The sequence below is a fragment of the Phocoena sinus genome, chromosome 1 (assembly GCF_008692025.1).
Source record: "Phocoena sinus isolate mPhoSin1 chromosome 1, mPhoSin1.pri, whole genome shotgun sequence".
Taxonomy (NCBI): Eukaryota; Metazoa; Chordata; class Mammalia; order Artiodactyla; family Phocoenidae; genus Phocoena; species Phocoena sinus.
The window spans coordinates 54025611-54051205 of NC_045763.1; the positions used below are offsets into that span (position 1 = coordinate 54025611).

General features: G+C 39.5%; 1 protein-coding gene across 1 annotated transcript in view; it reads right to left on the reverse strand.

Moving 5' to 3' along the window:
- The window catches only part of DOCK7 (dedicator of cytokinesis 7), a 242973-nt gene extending 226170 nt beyond the window's left edge, over positions 1–16803 (reverse strand). Inside the window, exons 1-3 of the mRNA XM_032648534.1 lie at positions 16589–16803; positions 15653–15729; positions 1817–1900 (exon numbers count right to left, since the gene is read on the reverse strand). The gene's annotated coding sequence lies outside the window, so the exon portion shown is untranslated. The remainder of the gene's footprint in view (positions 1–1816; positions 1901–15652; positions 15730–16588) is intronic.
- Positions 16804–25595: the final 8792 nt, after the last annotated feature.

Consider the following 25595-nt stretch of genomic DNA (forward strand, 5'->3'; position numbering starts at 1 on the left):
TTTCTAATAAGTATATTAGCTAAAAAGAATTAGTTCAGCAAATACATTGTTTCCCATACTAGGAAACTAAAGAAGATGCTAGAGACATAGCAGTCTAAAAACTTGATTCCCTGGGAACCAATAATAGAGCGTTTTGTTCAGGCAATATTGCCTAAGAGTAGGAAAAAAAAATCCCTTAATTTTATTATGCCAGTGTCAGAAATCAATCTAGTTATTAAAGTATCACTGGTTGTCTGGGTTGACCAGATACAGGTTTTTAGTCATTTATTTGATGCATTTGATGTATTCTTATCTTTTTTTAAATAAATTTATTTATTTTATTTATTTATTTTTGGCTTCATTGGGCCTTCGTTGCTGCACACGGGCTTTCTCTAGTTGCGGCGAGTTCGCGGTATACGGGCTTCTCATTGTGGTAGCTTGTCCTTGCGGAGCACAGGCTCTAGGCATGCGGGCTTCAGTAGTCATGGCACGCGGGCTCAGTAGTTGTGGCTTGCAGGCTCTAGAGTACAGACTTAGTAGTTGTGTCTTATGGGCTTAATTGCTCTGCGGCATGTGGGATCTTCCCGGACCAGGGCTCGAACCCTTGTCCCCTGCATTGGCAGGTGGATTCTTTTTTTTTTTTTTTGCGGCACGCGGGCCTCTCACTGCTGTGGCCTCTCCCGTTGCGGAGCACAGGCCCCAGACGTGCAGGCCCAGCAGCCATGGCTCACGGGCCCAGCCACTCCGCGGCATGTGGGATCCTCCCGGACCAGGACACGAACCCGTGTCCCTTGCATCGGCAGGCGGACTCTCAACCACTGCGCCACCAGGGAAGCCCAGCACGTGGATTCTTAACCACTGTGCCACCAGGGAAGCCCTGATGTATTCTTATTGCTTCCATTGTGGGTGAGCACTCCAGTCCAAAGAATTCTATCTCTGCTTAGGCTGGCTCCTTATATGAACACTCTATAATCAAAGGCTGAAGCATGGAGCTCTTAAATCTACAAAATGGTCATTAGTGCCTTGCAAAAACACATAGCATGAAAGGCGGGTTCTTAACCAATGCGCCACCAGGGAAGTCCCCTATCCTAGAAGTTTATATCTACAATATTTTCCCTACAAACAGATTTTTACGTGTAAAGCAGGTAAAACTCTTCATTTTGTCTGTTAGTGCTTTCATAGTTTTTATCATTCTGAAACAAATCTACCCATCAGCAACAACACAAATAAAACTAGAATCAAAGAATGAAAGCTAAGGTCTTCCCTGGTGGCTCAGTGGTTAAGAATCTGACTGCCAATGCAGGGGACATGTGTTCAAGCCCTGGTCCAAGAAGATCCCACATGCTGTGGAACAACGAAGCCTGTGTGCCACAACTACTGAGCCTGAGCTCTAGAGCCCGCGAGCCACAACTTCTGAAGCCCACGCCCCTAGAGCCCATGTTCCTCAACAGGATAAGCCACTGCAATGAGAAGCCCATGCACCACAACAAAGAGCAGCCCCCACTCACCGCAACTAGAGAAAGCCTGCACGAAGCAATGAAGACCCAATGCAGCCAAAAGTAAATAAATTTATTTTTTTTAAAAAAAAGTAGTAAAAAAGAAGTAATCTCTGAGAGTGTACTTTAAAAAAAAACCTTGTAGGATAGCAAAGAAAATGTAAAAAGAGTATCCTCTTAACAAACAGCATAATCTAAATTAAATCAATTTACACTATTTTCCAGTAGAGTTATAGGTCACAAATTCATAAAAAGCTTTTCAGTTATTTGAGCTAAACATGAAAATCTCTAAACCCAATGAACCTTGGAAAGCATGCATCAGAAATGTAATAGAAACATACCTGGGTTCTTTTCATAAATCTGTCATCCAGCCACAAAACACTCCACACCTTTGCCAACGATGAATTGAAATCAGCAGAGATGGGCTAGGATGACAAAACTGTGTTCAGGAAGATGGCTATGAGGGGAAAAAAACTAGATATGTTGACTCACAGACAATTCCATATATGGAACATTAACTTTAAGAATGAGGGAAGGGACTTCACTGGTGGTGCAGTGGTTAAGAATCCGCCTGCCAATGCAGGGGACACGGGTTTGATCCCTGGTCCAGGAAGATCCCACATGCCATGGAGCAACTAACCCCGTGCACCACAACTACTGAGCCTGTGCTCTAGAGCCCGTGAGCCACAACTACTGAGCCTGCACGCCACAACTACTGAACCCACATGCCACAACTACTGAAGCCCGCATGCCTAGAGCCCATGACCCACAACAAGAGAAGCCACCTCAATGAGAAGCCCGCACACCACAACTAGAGAAAGCCTGCGCACAGCAATGAAGACCCAACACAGCCAAAAAAGAAATTAAAAATAAAAGAAATTAAAAAAAAAAAGAATGAGGGGACACAAAGAGTCTACAAAAGTAAGATGCCTGATTTGTTCTTTCCCAGCACACTTCCCATCATGTCTGACTTCAAAGAAGACCGTAGGACTAGCAAAGATTTTCTCTATGATAATCAAAGGAAATTAATAAACTGAAAATAAACACTTTCACTCCAATTGTGCTCATTATCGCCCCTGAATTCTATTTTTTTAAGGTTATACTAATTTTTTTAATCTTTATTGGAGTATAATTGCTTTACAATGGTGTGTTAGTTTCTGCTTTATAACAAAGTGAATCAGTTATATATATACATATATCCCCATATCTCTTCCCTCTTGCATCTCCTTCCCTCCCACCATCCCTATCCCACCCCTCTAGATGGTCACAAAGCACCAGCTGATCTCCCTGTGCTATGCTCACCCCTGAATTCTAAGGAATTTATTGAGTGACCAAATCATTTTAAAACATGCAGTGTTTTACATGAGAAATGTATTTTAATTATGTATTCAAATGCATATTAATGTATTCAAAAGTATTTTAGCTAAGTGATGAAAAAATTCCAATTAAAAGTTAAAACTTTAAAAAATTAAGTTTAGTATTATCTCTTTAAAAAGGCTTGTTTTCATGAAAGCAGAAATGCTTTTTTTAACTCTCCCAATGCTGGGTACCCCAAGTCACTACTACTGCTGCTGCTGTTACCAGTTACCATTTATTAAATGCCAGGCATTGTGCTTGGTACTTTACATAAGCTATCTTTTTTTCCTGTTTTGGCCGTGCCACGAGGCTTGCAGGATCTCAGTTTCCCAACCAGAGACTGAACCCGGGCCAAGGCAGTGAAAGCCCGGAATCCTAACCACTAGGCTACCAGGGAATTCCCTTCATAAGTTAACTTTCATCTTTGCAACAATACTACACATATTATCCCCAGGGCACCAAAGAAGAAATGAGATTCTCTGAGGCTAGGTGGCTTATCCAAGACCCCACAGCCAGTACTCAAAACCCAGGTCTGATGTCAGACCTTGGGCTCATTCCACTAAGTTTTAAGTTTTTCTTTACTTAGTTGTTGGGACAATCTTTACTTAATTTGAAGGGACAGTAACTAGTCCTTTTTCCTCACCTGATTTCTGAATCAATGGGAAAGCATGTCATGAGTACTTCAAGTGGGAGCCTAAAGAAATCACCGTTGTACGGATAAAGGTTAGGTTAGAGGGCTGATGTCTGAGCAAGTGGGCTTCCTAATACTGAGTCCAGAATTATTCAGACATACGTCCCCAGTTGCAGGCAGTGCTGGAGCTGGGCAGACCCCTCGGCTACCCCCAGCATGGGTGGCATCTGTACGCAGAGGGGCAGAGAGATAAACACATGCTCTCTCTCTTTAACTGTATCCCAAGAGGAAGAAGCTAAGGTGTTCACGTCCAACTTCTCTTTTCAAATATCACCCCCCAGGGTGGAGTGAGTGCCAGGCTGGCAGAAGATCACAAGCTCTACTAATTTACATACTAATGGGCTCCTGTCAAATGGAAAAACATCAGAAGCAGGGAAATGTATCTTCAGTAACACTAATAGCACACTCGCAGGTTAAACACATCTATTTGTCTATCTAGAAGAGCCCAATTGATTGATTTATAGCTGTTTCTAATATTCTTGATAAAAATTTATTTTTTCCATTGCCCTGCCTATACTCAGAGCTTTAATAGTATCATCACTTTATCATTACAAAGCGATTATCCTAAGCACCTACCTGTACGTAACCTTGGGATAGATAGCTTAATCTGCCATTTTACCACTGCGATTTCAGCAGAGGACATTTATTTTAATAGATTATGAAACATGAGAGTATAGATGAGCTCAATGCTAATAAAAGCTCCCAAAGGCCTTTATCTATCTTATTCAGCACTGCTCCCAAGTTTAGTGCCTGGCACATAGAGGGTCTCAATAAATATTCGTGGGATATATATGAACATATTATCCAAAAATCCCACGTTTATTTAGATGGTCCGTATATGTTAGCATTTATAGGAGAGCCTTAATATTGGCAAAGAAATATGTTCCGGAAGACTTTTCAAATGGGAAAATTCTCAGTACTGTATGAATGTCTTAGAGAGAGAGGAAAGCCAAGAAGAGGCATTTAAAAGAAAATACATGATGCTCCTTTTTCAAATGGATATTTGCACATACAGTATATTCTTCTCTCCCCAGCATTTTCTCCTCTCCACACAGTTTCCCCACTACCTCCTCCTTTCGTTTCTTTGTACTCTTCTTCTACTGCTGCTTCTCCTCCCTCTTATCCTTCTCTCCCTCTTCTACTTCACAGAAAGAGAGGTTTTATGCAGGAAAGACCTATAACAATTTAGAGAGCCCGATCTGCATTAGGGGAGTCAGGGGGTTCTCGGGACTGGGGAGCTTGAGCAAATTGGAGAAGACTAAAGTCTGCAGCTTTCTAAACCAATCACGATATCAGTATTTCTCAGCACACACCTTGCTCACTATAGCTAAGGAATCATTTTTAGGTCTGTAATGGCTCTGATCAGGACCACAAGCAAAATTAACAAAGTAGGCAAAGTTTGCTGGTTCTTATTTACCTTCATACCTGCCTCTTTATTTCTGCCCCACTGAGCATCCATGGTCCTTATGTTGCTGTTCTCCTGTCCAAAGTCCCCCATCCTTCTTCTAGCTTGTCTTCCCCAAAGCACCACATTAAGTACTCCCCTCTTCCTCCCTTCATCTATTAGTCCATGGTATAAGATAGAAAGTCTAGGAATATATTCTAGCTAGTTTCAGCAGAAAAGGAACTCATTAAAGGACATTAAGGAGTTCACAGAATCTCCTGAAAGGTGGGAGAACCAGGCCTGGAGGATCAGTGCACAACTCACATACCAGAGAAACATCACAGCCTCTACCACTGACTCTAATGTAGGGCAAAGACCCTTCCGATAGAACTTTTGCTACTGTTCCCTGGGAATTTGAACACACCTGCCTCACTCGTGCTAGACTGGGTACTGCCTACTCCTTTATCTCTCTAGCTTCCCCTTCTTTCTTTCTTTCTTTTTTTTTTTTGGCTGCGTCGGGTCTTAGTTGCGGCACACAGTGTCTTCGTTGAGGCATGCGGGATCTTTCGCATCCGCATGAGGGCTTCTCTCTAGTTGTGGCGTACGGGCTCCAGAGCGCTTGGGCTCTGTAGTTTGCGGCACGGGCTCTCTAGTTGAGGAGCACGAGCTCAGTAGCTGTGGAACGCAGGCTTAGTTGCCCCGCAGCATGTGGGATCTTAGTTCCCCGACCAGGGAAGGCAGATTCTTTACCATTGGACCACCAGGGAAGTCCCTAGCTTCCCTTTCAAAGTCTGGCACAAATGTATCCAATTGGAGGAGCCTAACTGCAAGAAAGGCTGAGGAAGTGAGGGTTGGCTTCTATTTAATTGGGTAGAGAAATCACCAAATACAAGAATGTTCAGAGGTGCTGGGCAACCAATAAGGATAATAAAAGTGGGGCTTCCCTGGTGGCACAGGGTTAAGAATCCGCCTGCCAATGCAGGGGACACGGTTCAAGCCCTGGTCTGGGAAGATCCCACATGCTGTGGAGCAACTAAGCCCGTGTGCCACAACTACTGAGCCTGTGCTCTACAGCCCGCAAGCCACAACTTCTGAGCTCCTGCGCCACAACTGCCGAAACCCTCACGCCTGGAGCCCGTGCTGTGCAACAAGAGGGGCCACCGCAATGAGAAGCCCATGCACTGCAATGAAGAGTAGCTCCCACTCGCTGCAACTAGAGAAAGCCCGCGTGCAGCAACAAAGACCCGGCACAGCCAAAAATAATAAACAAATAACATAAATAAAATAAATTTTAAAAGAAAGAATAATAAAAATGTACTACTCTGCTCCAGTTAATCTCTCAAGTCCTACTAATCTGAGCCAGGAATTCAGCAGCTTGAAGTAATTCACACAGAACTGTGGTTTCCATCTTTGAGAGTTGGCAATTTAAAAGAGTACCTTATTAACTCAAATGAACCTTCAGTTGCTAAGTTATCTGCATGGAGAAAAATACTTTTTAAAAAAGGGAACTTCTAGAGTTCCTTTTATTTCTTTGTTCAATACACATTTTATTGAGCTTACAGTGTGCCATATAGTAGGCTATATTGAGGAGACCTGGTCCATGCCCATAGTATTTGATAATCTCATTGGGAATAGAGAAAATTTAATACATATAAACCAATGCAGTAAATGCAGAAATGGTGATGTATATAACTATTTTATCATGTACATATGCATATATAAAGCATTCCTAAAATGTATATTCCCTATAGGTGTGTGTATATGTATGTGTGTGCATATATATACACATATAGTATTCCTATATCGTGTATATGTATGTGTGTGGGCATATATATATGCACATATGTGTAGTATTCCTATATATTTTAAGGCCGTTAGGGAAAGTTGCTTGGAGGGCAACTTGAGCAGTCATAAAAAAGAAATAATTTGGTAGTGAAGATGGGCAGAGGATGTGTATTTGAGGGAGCCTCATGCAATTTGATTTTACTAGAGGAAAAACTAGCGGGAATAAAAGGGTAAAAGATAAAATGGCAGAGACATAGGCAGGAGAAAGATCAAGAATCACCTTCATATTCTACGTTAATGAGCTTAGCATCTACCCTGTAATTGATGGGAAAACTTTAAGTGTTAAAGGTGGGGGGGATGTAAAATGGGTAAAAGTGGTCAAAAAGTACAAACGTTTAGTTATGAAATGAATAAGTACTGGGAATGTAATGTACAGCATGATGACTATAGTTAGCAATACTGTACCGTATATTTGAAAGTTGCTAAGAGAGTAGATCTTTTGCGGGGGGGGGGGGGGGGGGGGGGGGGGGGAGGGGTTGTTTGTTTTTTGCCGCACCCTGCGGCATGCAGAGCTTCCCCAACCAAGGATTGAACCCACGCCCCCTGCAGTGGAAGTGCAGAGTCTTAACCACTGGACCACCAGGGAAGTGCAAGAGAGTAGATCTTAAAAGTTCTCATCACAAGAAAAGAAAATTTGTAACTATGTGTGGTGATGGATGTTAGCTAAACTTATTGCAGTAATTATTTTGCAGTATATACATATGTCAAATCATTATGTTGAACACCTTAAATTAATACAATGTTATATGTTAATTACATCTCAATAATTTTTTTTAATGAAACAAAGAATTCAAGTAAGAGATAAGATGATCAAATTTGTGTCTTAAATAAATTGCTCTGGCTGGTGGGGGGAAGATGGATTTGAAAGGGTTCAACACTGAAGACCTGGAGAATGTAGATTGTTGGCAGCCATCCAGCCAAGAAGTTTTGAGAGCCTGAGCTAGTGATTTTAGGAATGGAAAGGAGGGAACTTGGCTAATAAATAACATAAGCTTGGTCTTGAAGAATGAATAGGCATCAAGCAGGCAGAGAAGTGAAAGAACATTCCTAGGCAGGTATAGAGGCAGGGAGGTGCGGAAAAGCAAGAAATGTTCTGAGAAGTGGAAAATAATTCAGTATGACTGGAGCACAGGATCCCTACAGGGGATTGTCAAAGAAAAAACAGTGCTGGTTGGTAGTTAAAGTGGTAAAATTGCTGCTGAGTCCAGGTTCATGTGCCAGACAGATGCACAGTAAGGCCAAACAAACCAAAATGTCAGAGTTTGGAACAGAGAAAGGCTTATTGCAGACCGCCAAGCAAGGAGAATGGGCAGCTCATGCTCAAAAGACCTGAATTCCCCAATAGTTTTGGGGGAAGAGTTTTTAAAGGCAACATTTGGGGTAAAGGCTGTAGGGTGTGTGACTTTCTTCTGATTGGTTGGTGGTGAGGTAACAGGCTGGTATTTCAGGAATCTCAACCTTCTGGTTCCAGCCAGTCTGGGGTCTATGTGCTTCTGGTCAGCATGCCATCACCATCCTCCACCTGGGTGGGGAGACCTTAGTTTCTGTAGAACAACTCAAAGATACGTATGAGATTGTTTTCTGCATCCCTTCAGGGAACTAGGAGTCCTGTGACCCTATTGTCCTATTTTGGAACTTGGGAAAGGCCTAAGAGACTAAGGTCTGTTTTCCTTCTACAAATAAGAAACAGGGGACCCAGAGGGGCTTTTGTACCTGGGAGGGCCCCGCAGGGTCCTGCTCTGTTTCAAAAGCAGATTTTATTCAGAAACTATTACAATAGGGGAAAGGGGGCCTCAGGATAGAACTGGGCTCAATTTGGAATATAAGGGAAAGTGGGGATTTAGAGCCAAGAAGTGGGGTGGGGGCATGAGGATGAGGGTGTCAGTCAGTGGATGGAAAATTACTAAGGGGGTAGGATAATTCTTGCTGAACTGTCCTAATAGGATTCTTGCAGAAAGTAGGACAGAGTGATTGGATATCACCTGGGAGATGGTGGAGGATGACGAATTTGACCAGATTTTGAGGGTGATCAAGAGTGGGGGATTCTCTCTAAACTGATATAGCAGAATTCTTTTTTTTTTTTGGCTGTGCCCCGTGGCTTACAGGATCTTAGTTCCCCAACCAGGTATCAAACCCAGGCCCCAGCAGTGAAAGCACTGAGTCCTAACTACTGGACCGCCAGGGAATTCCCAGATGTAGAAGAATTCGTGCTAAAAATAGGTGGTGTGGGTCCAACAAAATTGGATGCTGAAACCCAAGGTCAAGGTCTCGTTGAGAAGGAGGGCTTACAGGAGCCTGATTAAGTTTGGTCAAGGAGAGAGTCTTTGTCAGGCTGAGGCAGAAGAAAGCTGTTTGGGTAGTTAAAATCCAATTCTATGCTATGCTTAGGAGTTTGGTCTCCTTGGTAGCCTATGCTTGTATATTATGCACACCCACCTTTTCCTTCTTTGTAAGGCAGAGGCTCTGAACTGCATAGGGTGCAATAAAATCAAGGAGTCACTGATAGGAAGGCCACAACCCTTCCAGAAATACTCAGAACCATAGTCAAGAACCCTCACACTGGGAGGACCTGTAGTCCTTTTGCGAACTGCCTTTCAATCCTGCAAACCTCATCGCCTAAATTACCACTGAGTGTTATCTGAATACAGACTGTCCCTGAAGCCCCTAATTTCATTGCATTGACTGAGGTTTTCGTGAGTCTATTGTTGGAAAAGGAAGCATTTGTGCCTCAAGTACAGGAAATCACCAAACAATTAACTTCCATGGACTCGTGCAGCCTGGGTCAAATGCCTCAGTATGATTGTCTTTGTTTCATGTCAGGCTATTGAGGAAACATTTTACAGGCCAGAATCTTGGCCTCAATGTGTTGTTTTGTGTCAATGGAGTCAGCTGTGAGACTTCAAACAGTGATAACTATCTATAGTACTAAAATGTGAATATAGCAGTCAGTGGTCTGCCACCAGGAAGGGAAGTTTTCACAGGGGCAGAGTTTTCTCAAAATACATTGTAATTTGGATATTCAGAGGTGGGAAGGGCCACTGATACAGACCAGAAGAGAAACTAGTGTGGGAAGCAAGGGAAAGGAAAATAGTTATTATATTTTGTGGTCAGCGAAGACTAATCTCTTGGAAGCAGAGAAGTTGGTATGTGTTGCATGCAAGGCCAGACTTATGGGCAGGCAGAGGCAATTGAGGGGGCACTAGAAAGACTTCTCTGACCCAGCATATGCCTCAGAGAGATGTGTCAGAGAAGGCCCCCAGAGCAAAAACAGAGTAAGTTGACAGTAAGGATGAACTTCCACAAAATTTTCCAAGAAATCATTTTGGATGGATCATTTTGCCAGGTAAAGAAAACTGTATTCATACTCTGGGACAATATTATACATATATTAAGAAAATGACAACTGATTACTATTATTCTTTTAATGAAAAAAGCAATAGGAGCTAAGGGCACAAGCTTGAGATCAGGTGGTTCTAGGTACAAAGCCTGGCTCTATTACATACTTTGTCACTGCAGATAAGTTACTTAATTTCTGTGTTATCATTTTCCTCATTCATTCTAAAATATTTGCTGAGCAGTGTAGGGGAGGAAAAAAATATTTTCCCCTCTACCCATCTTAGGTTCATTAGCTGGGGCTCTATAAATTAGGGTGACAAAAGAGAGATTAACAAAGACGAAAGACAGAAGAACAAGCAGACGTTTATTAACATGGCATGGGAGCATTTAAAGATGGGTAACTTAAAGGAATGGCTAGAACTTGGGTTTATGTATCATCCTAAGAAAAGAAAAATAAATAAATTATTAGACAAGTGACAAGACAAAAGAAAAAGTCTGAATTTCTAGGGAAGGCAAACATATGGGGGAACTAATGCAAGATAAAGGCTAATTAGTAAAGTTTGTTATGTAGATTCCTCTGGTGCCATCTCTGGGCTATTAAGGATCTAGAGTTGTCTCCAGTGATTAACTTTTGTCCTTCCCAATAGAGCTGGGAGGGGAAATATCTATACAGATTTGCAACTTGCTTTTGGGCAAAGAGGAGGAGGGCGGAGAGTTTTTCTTATATCTACTCCTTTTCAATTTCCTTCAGCCAAAATAGTTCTTATGCCAAAGTGGCTTATTTTGAGGTGGCATGTTTTGCTACCCTTCAGCAGCTACTACGTGAACAGACAAGTAAGATTCCTACTTTTGAGAAACTTACATACTAGTTTTGAGTGTAGAGGAAGAGAAAAACAATAAATAAGTAAATTAAAAACAAGGTGATTTTAGAATGTGATAGATACTGTGGGGGAAATACAGTTTTTAAGTGTGTAGACTCCGGAATTTAGTCTACCTGCATTCATATATTGGCTCTGCTATTTACTAGCTGTGTGACCTGCATGAGGTACTCAATCTCTGTGCTTTCCATTTCCTCGTCTGTAATTGGTGATCGTAATATAGTCTCATGGGGTTATTATGGAGATTAAATGAAGAATCCATGTAAAGTGCTTAGAGCTGTGCATGCCACATGTAAGTCCCTAATAAAAGCTACCTACTAACACTATGAATAAAATAAATGGGATGATATAACAATAAATTGGGAGGGTGTAGCTTAAAATAGGGTAGTTATTGAAGGACTCTCTGGTGCTCTTACAATTAAGCTGTCACCCAAGGGATGAAAAGAAGCCAGTCATGATTAGAGTATTTCAGGAAGAGGGAAATCTAAATGCAAAGATCCTAAGGCAGGAAGAAGCTTAGCACATCTGAAGAAGAGAAATTTGACCTGTGTGATACAAAACACAGTGAACAAGAAAGAAAGTTGCTTTGTATTAATTTTCTATTGCTGTGTAGCAAATTACAACAAACTTAAAACAATGCTCTTTGCCATATAACAAAATATAATCACAGGAATAACACCCGGGGTGAAGATCATGGGGGCTAGAATTCTGCCTACCACATGCATGAAGTAAGTTGGAGCCACATCATGTAAAGCTTTACAGGACTGATAGGGAATGTTGATATTATTCTAAAAGCTAAAAGAAACCCTTAAGGTTTCCAGCTAAGTGTCATGATCTGATTTATATTTTCAAAAGTTCATTCTGGTTGCATGTGGAGAATGGATTGTAGAGATGGTAAGTAGCGGCAGAGAGGATGGCTGTCCATATGTGACATGAAAGTACCTTGGACTAAGAGAGTGACAGTGGAGACAGAAAGAGAGGATGGATTTTGGCCTTCTTTAGATAAGGCCAAAGAAGCCACTGATCAGACTCGATGTAGGAGATATGGAAAGGAAATAACTTAGAGGATGGTAATGCCATTACTGAGATGGGAAAGAATGAAGAATGGTGAATTAGGGGCAGGGGATGGGCTTGGCAATCAACCGTTCTGCCTGAGATGCATAATAGGAGCCCAAGTCTTTTCACTGGTTTTCCTGCTTCCATTCTTGCCCAATTCCTCCCCCTCCTCAACTACTCTTAGCAACTACAGTGATTCTTTTAAAACTTAAGCCCTTTCATATCACTTTCCTGCTCTCAACCTCCAAATGGCCTTGGTTCACAGAATAAAAGGGTTTTTACCATAGTTTACAGAGTTGTATGCAATCTGACCTCTGACTACCTCTCCAGCTTCACTTCCCATCATTCTTCTCCTTGCTTACTGTGCTTCAGCCACTCTGGCTTTCTCTACTCTCCTCAAACTTGGCAAACCTCTTTCCAGGTCTGAGCTTTCAAAATTGCCTTCTTCTGTAGATCCTAGAAAGCCCACTCCCTCATTTCATTCAGGTTTCTGCACAAATGTCTCCTCCCCAGATAGGCCATATTGACTAATCTATAGTAAATACCAACATCATCACTTTATTTTATTTTTTTGACCATGGCGCTGCATAGCTTGGGGGATCTTAGTTCCCTGACCAGGGATTGAACCCGGGCCCCTGGTGGTGAGCACACCGAGTCCTAACCACTGGATTGCCAGGGAATTCCCGTGACATTGTCAGTTTAACTCTTTGTCCTACTTTACTTTTCTTCAAAGCACCTGTCAGTATGTAACATTGTAATTTAAGTTTGTTTCTTACCTGTTTCTCCCAGAAGTTTCACCAACAGAACTTTCAAACTTTTACCGATCTGATCTATAAAAAGTTGTATATATCAGTGAATTTTAATATGCCTTTCTTTTACTATGAATGAAGTTGAAATGTTTTTCATATCTGTTTTGTGCAAATTTGTTTTTTCCTCACTTTAGTAAATATTACATGTTTTATACTTTAGGACCTATCTTCCCCTACCCACCCCCCCTTTTTTAAACATTTCCAGCCTATTTATTTATTTATTATTGAAGTATAGTTGATTTACAATGTTTCAGGTGTATAGCAAAGTGATTCATAGCAAAGTGATTCAGTTATACACACATATATATATTCTTTTTCAGATTCCTTTCCATTATATATTATTATAAGATACTGAATATAGTTCCCTGTGCTATACAGTAGGTCCTTGTTGGCTATCTATTTTATATGTAGCAGTGTGTATACGTTAATCTCAAACTCCTAATTTGTCCCTGCCCTTCCCCTTTTTCCTTTGGTAACCATAAGTTTGTTTTCTATGTCTGAGAATCTGTTTCTGTTTTGTAAATAAGTTCATTTGTATCATTATTTTTAGATTCCACATGTAAGTGATACCATATGATATTTGTCTTTGTCTGACTTACTTCCCCTTTTAATAAAATGTTTACTTTTATATTAAGTGTGCGTCTTAGTCCATTTGGGCTGATATAACAAAAATACCATAGAATGGGTAGCTTAAACAACATGTATTTCTCATAGTTCTTGAGGTTGGGAAGTCCAAGAGCAAGGCACTGGCAGATTCGGTGTCTGGTGAGAGCTGTTTCCTGGTTTATAGACAGCCTTCTTCTCTCTGTGTCTTCACATGGCAGAACAGGTTAGGCAGCTTTCCTTAGTCTCTTTTATGAGGTCACTAATCCCATTCATGAAGGCTCCACCCTGATGATTTAATCACCCCCAAAGGTCCCACCTCCAAACACCATCCCATTGGGGATTAGGTTTCAACGTATGAATTTTGGGGGTACACAAACATTTAGACCTTAACAGTATGTTAAGTGTATTTATTTATATACACTACTTTCCACAAAATATTTGAAAAAGTTTTTGGAGGCACGTATAATAAAGAAGAAAATGAAAACTAAGAAAAAGAAGACTGTTAGCATGACTACCCATTGGGAGTTAATGTAAATTACTATGTTTAAATTACAATTTTTCCCATGAACTTCTTAGTGTTACCAGCTATAAAATTGTTCTAAAATTTGTATTGTAGGTGCAGAGTAGGCCCCAAAATTATCCTCACTTCCTGGTATTCATGCCAGTTTTACCTTGTGTAAAACTCTCTTGTTGGTGTGGGCAGGGCCTGTGACTTGCTTCTAACCGACAGAACATGGCAAAGGTAATGGTATGGCACCTCTGTGATTGCATTACGCAAAACTGTACCTTGATCTTGCTAACAGACTCTATTGGCTCTCTGACTTGATGGCTTTGATGAAGTAAGTTGCCATGTGGAAAGGTCCATGTGGCAAGGATCTGAGGTCTGTCTCCACTCAACATTGCTTCCAGTCCAACCACATGCAAGGAACTGAATGCTGCCAACAATGATATGAACTTGGAAGAAGAACCTTACCCAGATGAACCTCACATGAAACCTCTGCCCTGGCTGACACTGACTGCAGCTGTGGGGCCTTTAGGGACTTTCCACCCCCTCACTTGTTCCCGTAAACCAATTCTTCTCCCTATCGTGCGCCACTCCTTCTCCCTATCGAAACCAATTCTTGGAGTTTTTCAGTTGACGGGGACTTGCCAGACAGCGGGTAATTTTCCAGTTGCCCGTAACAGGTATACGCCCTAACCGCCACAATGAACAGACAACTATAACGGCCAGAAGGTGGGACAAAAGTTCCTAAGCCAATGAATTCAAAAGTCACCACATTTACCCAATCATTGTGAGAATATACCCGCCCTATGAATAAATAAACCTATAAAAAGTATGTGATTCCGCTTTTAGGGGTTCCCCATCGGCCTCCTGCGTGAGGTTCAGGGAACCCCGGTGCATCGGCTCCTAATAAACCTCTTGCGTGTTGCAACGGCTCTCGACTCTTGGCGGTTCTTGGGCGAGTTGGAATCCCTCGTAGACCGCTTGGGTCTAACACAGCCTTGTCAGAGACTCTGAAACAGAGGACTGAGCTAAGCCATATCCAGGTTCATGACCCAGAGAAGCTATGAGCTAATGCATGAATAATGTTTTAAGCCCTTAATAAATGAGTGATATTTTATATCACTCAGTTTGTGGTAATATTGCTACACAGCAATAGTTAACTAATAAAACTAAGGTATAGGAAATATCACATTTCATTGTTTTTCTAAATTAAATTAAATCCTTTGGACTCTCCCCTATCAGGGTTGATAATTCAATCTAAGTTATTTTTAGAGGGCCCCGTCTCATTCTTCATAAAAGGACCCTAAGGCTTACCTGATTCAGGGAAACTGAGGAGAAGAGGTATATAGAGAGTTCTCAATCCATCAATTTGTTGCTGAAATGCACACTGTCTAAATCTATCTATCTATCTATCTATCTATCTATCTATCTATCTATCTATCTATCTGCCTACCTGTCTATCACCTGTCTATCATCTATTCTAAGGTGGCTACCTCTGCTGAAAACAGCATCTACTCCCTCTGTGCCAGATTTGGCAACTGGAAACTTCACTACAGAGGGATGTTTACAACTTAGTATTCAGTCCCCAGGTACGCACAAAGCCGTGCTGTCAAAATTCCTGCAACTTCTAGGCCACTGTGAGGAAGTGGAGTGCAAAGCCCCACAGCTAGAGGACAAAGCACTATGCATCTGCCTACTCTAGATAACTTACCTCTGCCCCAGCCCCTCCTCTCTTAACACCGGAAGCTCTTTCTCTTTAGGCCAATCCAGCAGCAAGCCTCCAAAAACCTAGATTTCAAAAACAAACAACGTTCTCTTAACTAGGTAAAGGAAGCCTAGATCTTACCAAATAGAACACAAAGTCCTGGCTCCATCCCCTCTCCCATCCCCATGCTCCTCCCAGACAGAGAGGGAAAATGGTGTGTCATTCTTTTGTGATGGTTCTACAGCAATTGGAAGTCGTTTAATTTGTCATTTAGGTTGCTAGCCACACAGTCTATCGGGGTATGACGAGAACAAATACTCAATCGTGAAGTTCTCAATATTGTGAAAGATTCTATTTCCTCAAGAAAAACAGTACTTTTTTTAGCTCCAGATTCTACAGGGGACTTTTCTTTTAAGAAATAAGAGGGTAACAGTACTAAGATCTGCAAATTCTAGTCAACTTAAAGTCTGGATGTTGGTGAAACCCTCATGCAGTGACCCCGGGGCCTGGGCTCAGTTAGGGTATAGGGTATAGAGCCCAAATAGTTTGAGGTAAGAGAGGATTGAATGTGTGGTAGTAACCATATTGTGGAGGGACATGTAGGCACCATAAAGGAGATAGATTAAAACTGAACCAGATATACACATGTATATTTCACTAGCTTTAAACAAGATCTATATTATTTACCACCATAGTCTTGACTGTTACGGTTTCTGATGCTCTTTTTATCTTTTTCCTTTGAAATGCATTGGACCACATTCCAAACTATTTATATAACCAAATCTGTGTTCTTCCACAGAGTTATGAACTTAGTTTTTCAGCAGTTCAAAAACATTTTTTTCTCTTTTTTCTTTTGCCATTATCTCTGATAATGCTGTGTTATTCCTCCCACTCAAAAGCCAAGAAAGACAATCCAGCTACTTCCTCCTCCAACCTACTTACAGGAAAGAATAGAAACAATTTTATCAACTCCAGCTTGGGCAGCACAAATGCCAGGAAGATTTTCTTAGATTTTTTTAATCCTTCGTGACTCTCACTGTAGGTGCTTTCCAACACTTTGGTTTTCTTTTTCTTGAATTCTGTTCTTGCTACAGAAAACTTCAATTGTCTAACACTGGTGGCATTTAGTAATCTTTGCCAAGTCTAATTCCAATTCTGTCACTTGGAAGGTTTCAGTGACCCTGGAAGAAGGTTTTTTTTGTGCAATGGGAATTTGCTCAGGAAGTGTGAGTCAGGCCCCCTCCCTCTCCCTCCCAGTAAAATAGATTGAATGATTTCCTCTTTTTTTTCAGGAAAGAAACAGAAGACAAACCAAAAAATATGGCCATCACCCTTGCTCCTACCTCAGTACAAGTTAAATCTGCCACATTGCAAGAAGCAGTGTTTACCTCAGGGAAGTATATGTATCTCTAATAGTACCCAAGGTCATTTTAGGTAGTAAGCAGGCAAAATTTTTAGTTTAATAATTATGTATTCATGTTCGTATAAATTAGAAAAGTATAACAACATATTTTTTTTAAAACATCTTTATTGGGGTATAATTGCTTTACAATTGTGTGTTAGTTTCTGCTTTATAACAAAGTGAATCAGTTATACATATACATATGTTCCCATATCTCTTCCCTTTTGTGTCTCCCTCCCTCCCACCCTCCCTATCCCACCCCTCCAGGCAGGCACAAAGCACAGAGCCGATATCCCTGTGCCATGCAGCTGCCTCCCACTAGCTATCTATCTTACGTTTGTTAGTGTATATATGTCCATGCCTCTCTCTCGCCCTGTCACAGCTCACCCTTCCCCCTCCCCACATCCTCAAGTCCATTCTCCAGTAGGTCTGTGTCTTTATTCCTGTCTTACTCCTAGGTTCCTCATGACATTTTTTTCCTTAAATTCCATATATATGTGTTAGCATACGGTATTTGTCTTTCTCTCTCTGACTTACTTCACTCTGTATGACACACTCTAGGTCTATCCACCTCATTACAAATAGCTCAATTTCGTTTCTTTTTATGGCTGAGTAATATTCCATTGTATATATGTGCCACATCTTCTTTATCCACTCATCTGATGATGGGCACTTAGGTTGTTTCCACCTCTGGGCTATTGTAAATAGAGCTGCAATGAACATTTTGGTACATGACTCTTTTTGAATTATGGTTTTCTCAGGGTATATGCCCAGTAGTGGGATTGCTGGGTCATATGGTAGTTCTATTTGTAGTTTTTTAAGGAACCTCCATACTGTTCTCCATAGTGGCTGAACCAATTCACATTCCCACCAGCAGTGCAAGAGGGTTCCCTTTTCCCCACACCCTCTCCAGCATTTATTGTTTCTAGATTTTTTGATGATGGTCATTCTGACTGGTGTGAGATGATATCTCATTGTAGTTTTGATTTGCATTTCTCTAATGATTAATGATGTTGAGCATTCTTTCATGTGTTTGTTGGCAGTCTATATATGTTCTTTGGAGAAATGTCTATTTAGGTCTTCTGTCCATTTTTGGATTGGGTTGTTTGCTTTTTTATAACAACATATTAACCCATCATTTCATGGACGATTTCAGATTAAGCTAACAAATAACAAAAGAAGGTCCAAGGAAAATATGAAGTAAATGATAATATGATTGGCATGCATATCCTGAAAGTGGTACATGAACAATGGTCTATGAATACCTGATGTTTAAGAGCACTGTCCAATTAAAATATAGTGGAATTTGTCTTAAGACAAAGCTGTTTTGAATCCCAGTATTGCTACTTTGCAGCTGTGAGCTTTAGGTAAATTTACAAACCTCTTTGAACCTCAGTGTCTTCATTTGTAATGTAAGGATAATTTCTACCTTGTAGAGTTGTTGAGAGAAACCGAGCTACTGGATTTAAGTGTAGTTTTAAAATGAGCATATAGTGTGTGCTCATTAAATGGTAGACATCATATCTGATTCCTCCCAACTCTATTTATTGTCATTTATCTTAAGTAAAAATCTTGTAGCCACAAGCAAGTAACCAGCTCTCCTATTCAACATTAGTGTCAGAAAATACTGGTGCCCTTGAGAAATAGGGAATCTAATGAATAGGGCACTGTTTTGGGAATCAGAGATCTGGCTTTCACCCTGGACTTACTGCAGCAAGTGACTTAACTTGCAAAGCGACCATGAAAACAAGACTTGTGCCTGAAAAAATAAACCATCTTAACTCTTTTCCTTGATGCGTTTGATTGTCATGGGATTTTTTTCAGGATTAGGAGACTAAGACTCAAATTCAGTTCAGGTCAGCAAACATTATTTCTTTTCAGCACTTAATCTGTGTCAAGCACTGTGCTACTTCTCAGATATAAAAATGAATAAGGCAAACTTCCTGAGCTTTCATTCACTCATTCAGTAAATGTTTAAGGAGTACTTACTAGCTAATAAAAACCTTGCAAGACCTGGGGAATCAAACAGAAATAGTTACTGCCCTCATGGAAATTATAGTATAGGGAAAGTTTTAGAGAGAGTGATGTATTAATAATTGTTTAAGAACTAGTTCTCCAAAAAATAAATTAAAAAGTATGTGTATGTTAAATTTTATTAAGACAAAGGATGTGTAGCACACAATTTATAAATAATAATATATACCTTATTGTAAAATCATTAGAGCAAATTGATTCTCACAGAATGATTTTGTAGATTGTGAAACTCTTGTAAGCATGGCCAAACTATGGTTACAACTGACAAATGAGTGTGGGTCCACCTGAATGTTGGTTGATATTTTCATTTCAGTTAAAGATTAAGATGAAAGTGAAACAAGAAAGAGGAATGTCAGAACTTCATTTGTTTGTCAGTGACTGATTTCTTTGCTGAATGAGATAATAGTTTTCAAATATCGAAAAACTATATCCTAATTTTTTTGTGCTATTCACAATCTAACCATTACAGACACAGCACACTCTTAAGTTTAATTTGTATTATTAATATTTTCTCCATTACATTCTTAAGTCTAGACAATGAAAAGAACAATATCAATTCCTTATTTGTAGCATTTTATATAAATACTCCCACTATAGCCACTTTTAAGCTACTAATATGACTTCACTGAATATGGAGTTGGGAAGAGATATATAGCACATCACTACAATAGATGTAAATAACCTGAAGAACATAGATGATAGTAAAATTCACTAAACTAATGAGGAAGTGATAAATTTTGAGTATTTTTTACCTATGTTTTTACTATAGTATAAAGTATAATATTATAAGTATTATATTATAAAGTATAATAAACATTGTAAGTTTAATTAGTTTTTAATAATGATTACCAACTGGCTCACAAATTCCTGAATGTAAAACCATGTATTCTTGTGAGCCAGTATGAGCTAGCTCCAGTACTGTTGGAAATGTTATAATATCTTGAAATATTAACATTTGTGTTTTCTCTTTTTTCTGCTTTCTTGTACTTGATCTTTTCCCTGTAACTCAGAGGTAGCCATGTTGCCTTGAAAACAAGCATAACAGTTATAGTGGGAAAGTAACAAAAGTTCTGACTATATATGGTGGATTAAACTCATATATTCACCACAGGTTTCTCCTGAAATCCCAATAAAGGCATAAGCCAATAAGGACCAAGAGAATGGGAGAGGAGACAACATAACAAAATTTGAAGCATGAAAGCAGGTGAATAAATGAGAACTAATATTCTAGTCTAGAGAAAGCTCAAATCTAAACTTGCAGAGGGGAAGGTAATAACAATCTGATTCACGCTGTGAAACCTCCAAAAGCTCAAGAATTAGAAGAAAAAATTGGAGGAAATCCCTGAGAAAGTAGAACCAAAAAATAAAAATGAAAATGAAAAAGAGATGGAAAATAGAAAATATAAGAAAATGAAAGACAGTTTACAATCTACATAATAAAAATGTCACGCGAAAAAGAATAGAGAAAACAGGGGAGGACATTATCAAAGTAGTAATTTAAGAAAGTTTTCCACAGCTGAAAGACATGACTTTCCAGAGTTAGAGAACCCACTACATGCTGAGCACAATAGATTTAACAAGACCCACACCAAGGCATCTCATGGGAAGTTTTATTTAATAGGGACAAAAAGAAGCTCCTAAACATTTCCAGAGGAAAAAAAAGAGGCCACAAAGAGCTAGAATAAGGAAGGAATTGACTCTTTCAGCAATGCTCCATGAAAGAAGGTAGTGGAGCAATGTCTCCAGAATTCCAAGGAAAATGGTTTCAACCTAGAATTCTATATTCAGCCAAACTGTCAAGTGTGAGGATAAAGACATTTGCAGGTGTTTGTGTTCTTAAAGATTGTGCTTAATGTGTACCTTTTGTCAGGAATTACTGGAGAATGTACTCCACAAAACAAGGGAGCAAAACCAGGAAGAAAGAAGTGAGGTTCAGAAAACAGGGGATCCAGCACAAGGAGGAGATGGGAATCCTCAGGATGAGCATGAAGGAGATCCCAGAGCAATAACTGCACAGCATTTCTAGAGAACAGTCTGTTCATTCTGGGGACAGGAAAGCAGAAGTATCCACCAGGGATGTTGCCATGAAAAGAATAAAATAAAAACAGCCTGATGTATTTGAACATCATGAAAGGAAATGTATAATTCTGGAGGAATGTTTGAGGATGAATTAGTTATAGGAACATAGAAAACTAAGTTATCAATAAAGACAATTATTTTTATTCCAGGAAAAACAAAAAACTGTACAAGAAATGAAGTATAATTGTTTTATACTGCATGGCCATGTTGAGTTAACCAAAAGTTATGGATTGTGTAATCATAAAGGTAGACATGAAGGCGGAAAAGAATGTATGTGAATGTGTGAGATAGGGCGTGAGGTGGGCAGTGTCGTAAGAGAGCTTAATCTTCACTCTCCGTAGTAGGAAGCTAAAAGATATGAAACTCAAAATAGCAATCTCAAAATAGCAGCAATACAAGGATGCTATTGAGGAAGATGGAAGCAAGTACCAGAAGAATATTCAGCTAATATAATGGAAAAAATGTTGTGTTTGAAAAGTGGGAATCAAGGGTAGAGAAGGAGGAATAGTGCACAACTTTTTTTTTTCATTTTGAGTCTTATAGTATTATTTGATTTTTTTTTTTTGTATTATTTGATTTTTAAAACTCTGTGCAAAGATAAACTACAGTCTTAAATAAAAGAGCAAGAAATAACTAACATTTTTTCCAAATAATCTTTTGAAAATAAAGGGAATGAAGTGAGGAAAGTAATAGTGATGTATAAGGGAAAGCTTCAGCCCTGATGGTTATATAGTACTGGACAGTGGTAATTACCATCCCTATTACAAAAATAATCACATCCATAATTTCTTTTTCAAGATTTCATTTTATTTTCTTTTTTAATTTTTTGGCCACACCCTGTGACATGCGGGATCTTAGTTCCCCGACCAGCGATCAAACCTGTGCCCCTGCAGTGGAAGCGCAGAACCCTGGACCACCAGGGAATCCCCACACCCATAACTTTTATAAAGAAAAACCATAGGGAATTGGGGATACTTGTAGCAGGGGAACTCAATCCCATCTGGAGTATGTGGAGGGTTTCCATATAGAAGCTTACAGTTCAGCCAAAGACACAGATTATGTTTGTTTGGTTTTTTTTTTTTAAGACACAGATTATGAATAGATAATTTCAATACAAGGCAGAAGTGGAAATAGTAGAAGTATACATAGAGGGGCTTAGAGCACATAGGAGGGCATTTAGCCCAGCCTGGATGGGTCAGTAAAGACTTCCTAGAGTAAAGAATGACTAAAGATGTGCAGGAGGGCAATGAAGGCTGTAAAACAATAGTCAAGTGTTTCAGAAATGTTTTGAACCTTTGCACGGATAGGTTGGAATTTTCTAGATAAATGTTTTGACTCAACAAGCAGAATTATATCTCGTTTGGATATTTAAAAATCTCTTTATGGATTTGGTAAAGAGAGGGGTAATAGACCACATAATGGTGATGTTTTTAAACAACTTATAGAAAAACTTTGTTTGGGCATATTTATTTATTTATTTGGGCATATTTCTTTCAAGTTATAATCCTTGACTTGTTCTGGAGATATAAGAAAGCAGGAGAAGGCAGGAAGTGTTGGGAAATATTCACCCTGATCCTTACTCTTTTTTTTTTAACTTTAAAGCATTTATTTTGGGACTCCCCTGGTGGCGCAGTGGTTAAGACTCCATGCTCCCAATGCAGGGGGCCCAGGTTTGATCCCTTGTCAGGAAACTAGATCCCACATGCATGCTGCAACTAAGAGTTCACATGCCACAACTAAGGAGCTGGCGAGATGTAAGGATCCTGTGAGCTGCAGCTAAGAAGTCCACCTGTCACAAATAAGACCCAGTGCAACCAAATAAATAAATAAATATTAAAAAAATAAAGCACTAATGACTCTACTACCCAAAGCAATCTACAGATTCAATGCAATCCCTATCAAATTACCACTGGCATTTTTCACAGAACTAGAACAAAAAATTTCACAATTTGTATGAAAACACAAAAGACTCTGAATAGCCAAAGCAATCTTGAGAAAGAGAAATGGAGCTGGAGGAATCAGGCTCCCTGACTTCAGACTATACTACAAAGCTACAGTAATCAAGACAGTATGGTACTGGCACAAAAACAGAAATATAGATCAATGGAACAGGATAGAAAGCCCAGAGATAAACCCATGCACATATGATCACCTTATCTTTGTTAAGGAGACAAGAATACACAGTGGAAAAAAGACAGCCTCTTCAATAAGTGGTGCTGGGAAAACTGGACAGCTACATGTAAAAGAATGAAATTAGAACACTTCCTAACACCATACACAAAAATAAATTCAAAATGGATTAAAGACCTAAATGTAAGGCCAGACACTATAAAACTCTTAGAGGAAAACATAGGCAGAGCACTCTGTGACATAAATGACAGCAAGATCCTTTTTGACCCACCTCGTAGACAAATGGAAATAGAAACAAAAATAAACAAATGGGACCTAATGAAACGTAAAGGCTTTTGCACAGCAAAGGACACCATAAACAAGATGAAAAGACAACCCTCAGAATGGGAGAAAATATTTGCAAATGAAGTAACTGACAAAGGATTAATCTCCAAAATTTACAAGCAGCTCATGCAGCTCAATATCAAAAAAACAAACAACCCAATCCAAAAATGGGCAGAAGACCTAAATAGACATTTCTCCAAAGAACATATAGTTTGCCAACAAACACATGAAAGAATGCTCAACATCATTAATCATCAGAGAAATGCAAATTGAAACTACAATGAGGTAATACCTCACACCAGTCAGAATGGCCATCATCAAAAAATCTACAAACAATAAATGCTGGAGAGGGTGTGGAGAAAAGGGAACACTCTTGCACTGCTGGTGGGAATGTGAATTGATACAGCCACTATGGAGAACAGTATGGAGGTTCCTTAAAAAACTACAAATAGAACTACCATATGACCCAGCAATCCCACTACTGGGCATATACCCTGAGAAAACCATAATTCAAAAAGAGTCATGTACCAAAATGTTCACTGCAGCTCTATTTACAATAGCCCGGAGATGGAAACAACCTAAGTGTCCATCATCAGATGAATGGATAAAAAAGATGTGGCACATATATACAATGGAATATTACTCAGCCATAAAAAGAAATGAAATTGAGCTATTTGTAATGAGGTGGATGGATCTAGAGCCTGTCATACAGAGTGAAGTGAGAAAGAGAAAGACAAATACCATATCCTAACACATATATATGGAATTTAAGAAAAAAAAAATGTCATGAAGAACCTAGGGGTAAGACAGGAATAAAGACACAGACCTACTAGAGAATGGACTTGAGGATATGGGGAGGGGGAAGGGTAAGCTGTGACAAAGCGAGAGAGAGGCATGGACATATATACACTACGAAACGTAAGGTAGATAGCTAGTGGGAAGCAGCCACATAGCACAGGAATATCAGCTCAGTGCTTTGTGACTGCCTGGAGGGGTAAGATAGGGAGGGTGGGAGGGAGGGAGATGCAAGAGGGAGGAGGTATGGGAACATATGTATATGTATGACTGATTCACTTTGTTGTAAAGCAGAAACTAACACACCATTGTAAAGCAATTATACTCCAATAAAGATGAAAACAAAAATGTAGTATACTGTAAAATGTACTACTATTTAGCAGTTTAAATGAATAAGCTAGACCAACATGAATAGATATAATCTCCAAGTCACTATCAAATGAAAAAGCAAATTGCAAAAGGATACATAACATTTTTATATGAATATATAATTAATGACAAGTTTAAGAACATACAAAAAAAACAGTGTATGTTGTTTACAGATACATCAAGTATACTAATTTACACTAATTTAGGATAGTGGCTACCACTGGGAAGGAAATAAGGGAATAAGATTGGGGAAGGGTAATACACTTCGATTATATACGTGGGGTATTTTTTTCTCCCTTAAGCTTAGAGGTAGCACATGGCCATTTATTATTCTATCCTCTATATTTCCGTATGCTTGAAAATTTCAAAAACTAATTTAATAAAATGAACATATTGCAAAGTACAAACTTCTTCAGTCTGGCATTCAATACTCTCCACAATATTATTCCAACCTCCTTTTCTAGCCTCATCCTTCACTATTTCCTATAGCAGTGTTTCCCAAGCCTTGGACATTTATATACCTCCTTCCTTATTTTCACTATATATGCCATCTCTATTACAATTAATGAATAATTTTCTTTTCATAATTTTAACCCCAGTAGCCTTGTACAGGTCAATGATAAGTAGGAAACCACATGTTTAATAAGCCAGCTATTCTTTTCTAATATGAATATACATGTGTAAGTATCAATATTTGTCCCAGGGTCACTTAAAACATCAAGTATCACACTTTAGGTTGCACTGTCTTATACTAGTGGTTCTCAAATTTGGTGTACAAGATTACTTGTGAAGTTTGTTAGAAATGGAGGCTCCCAG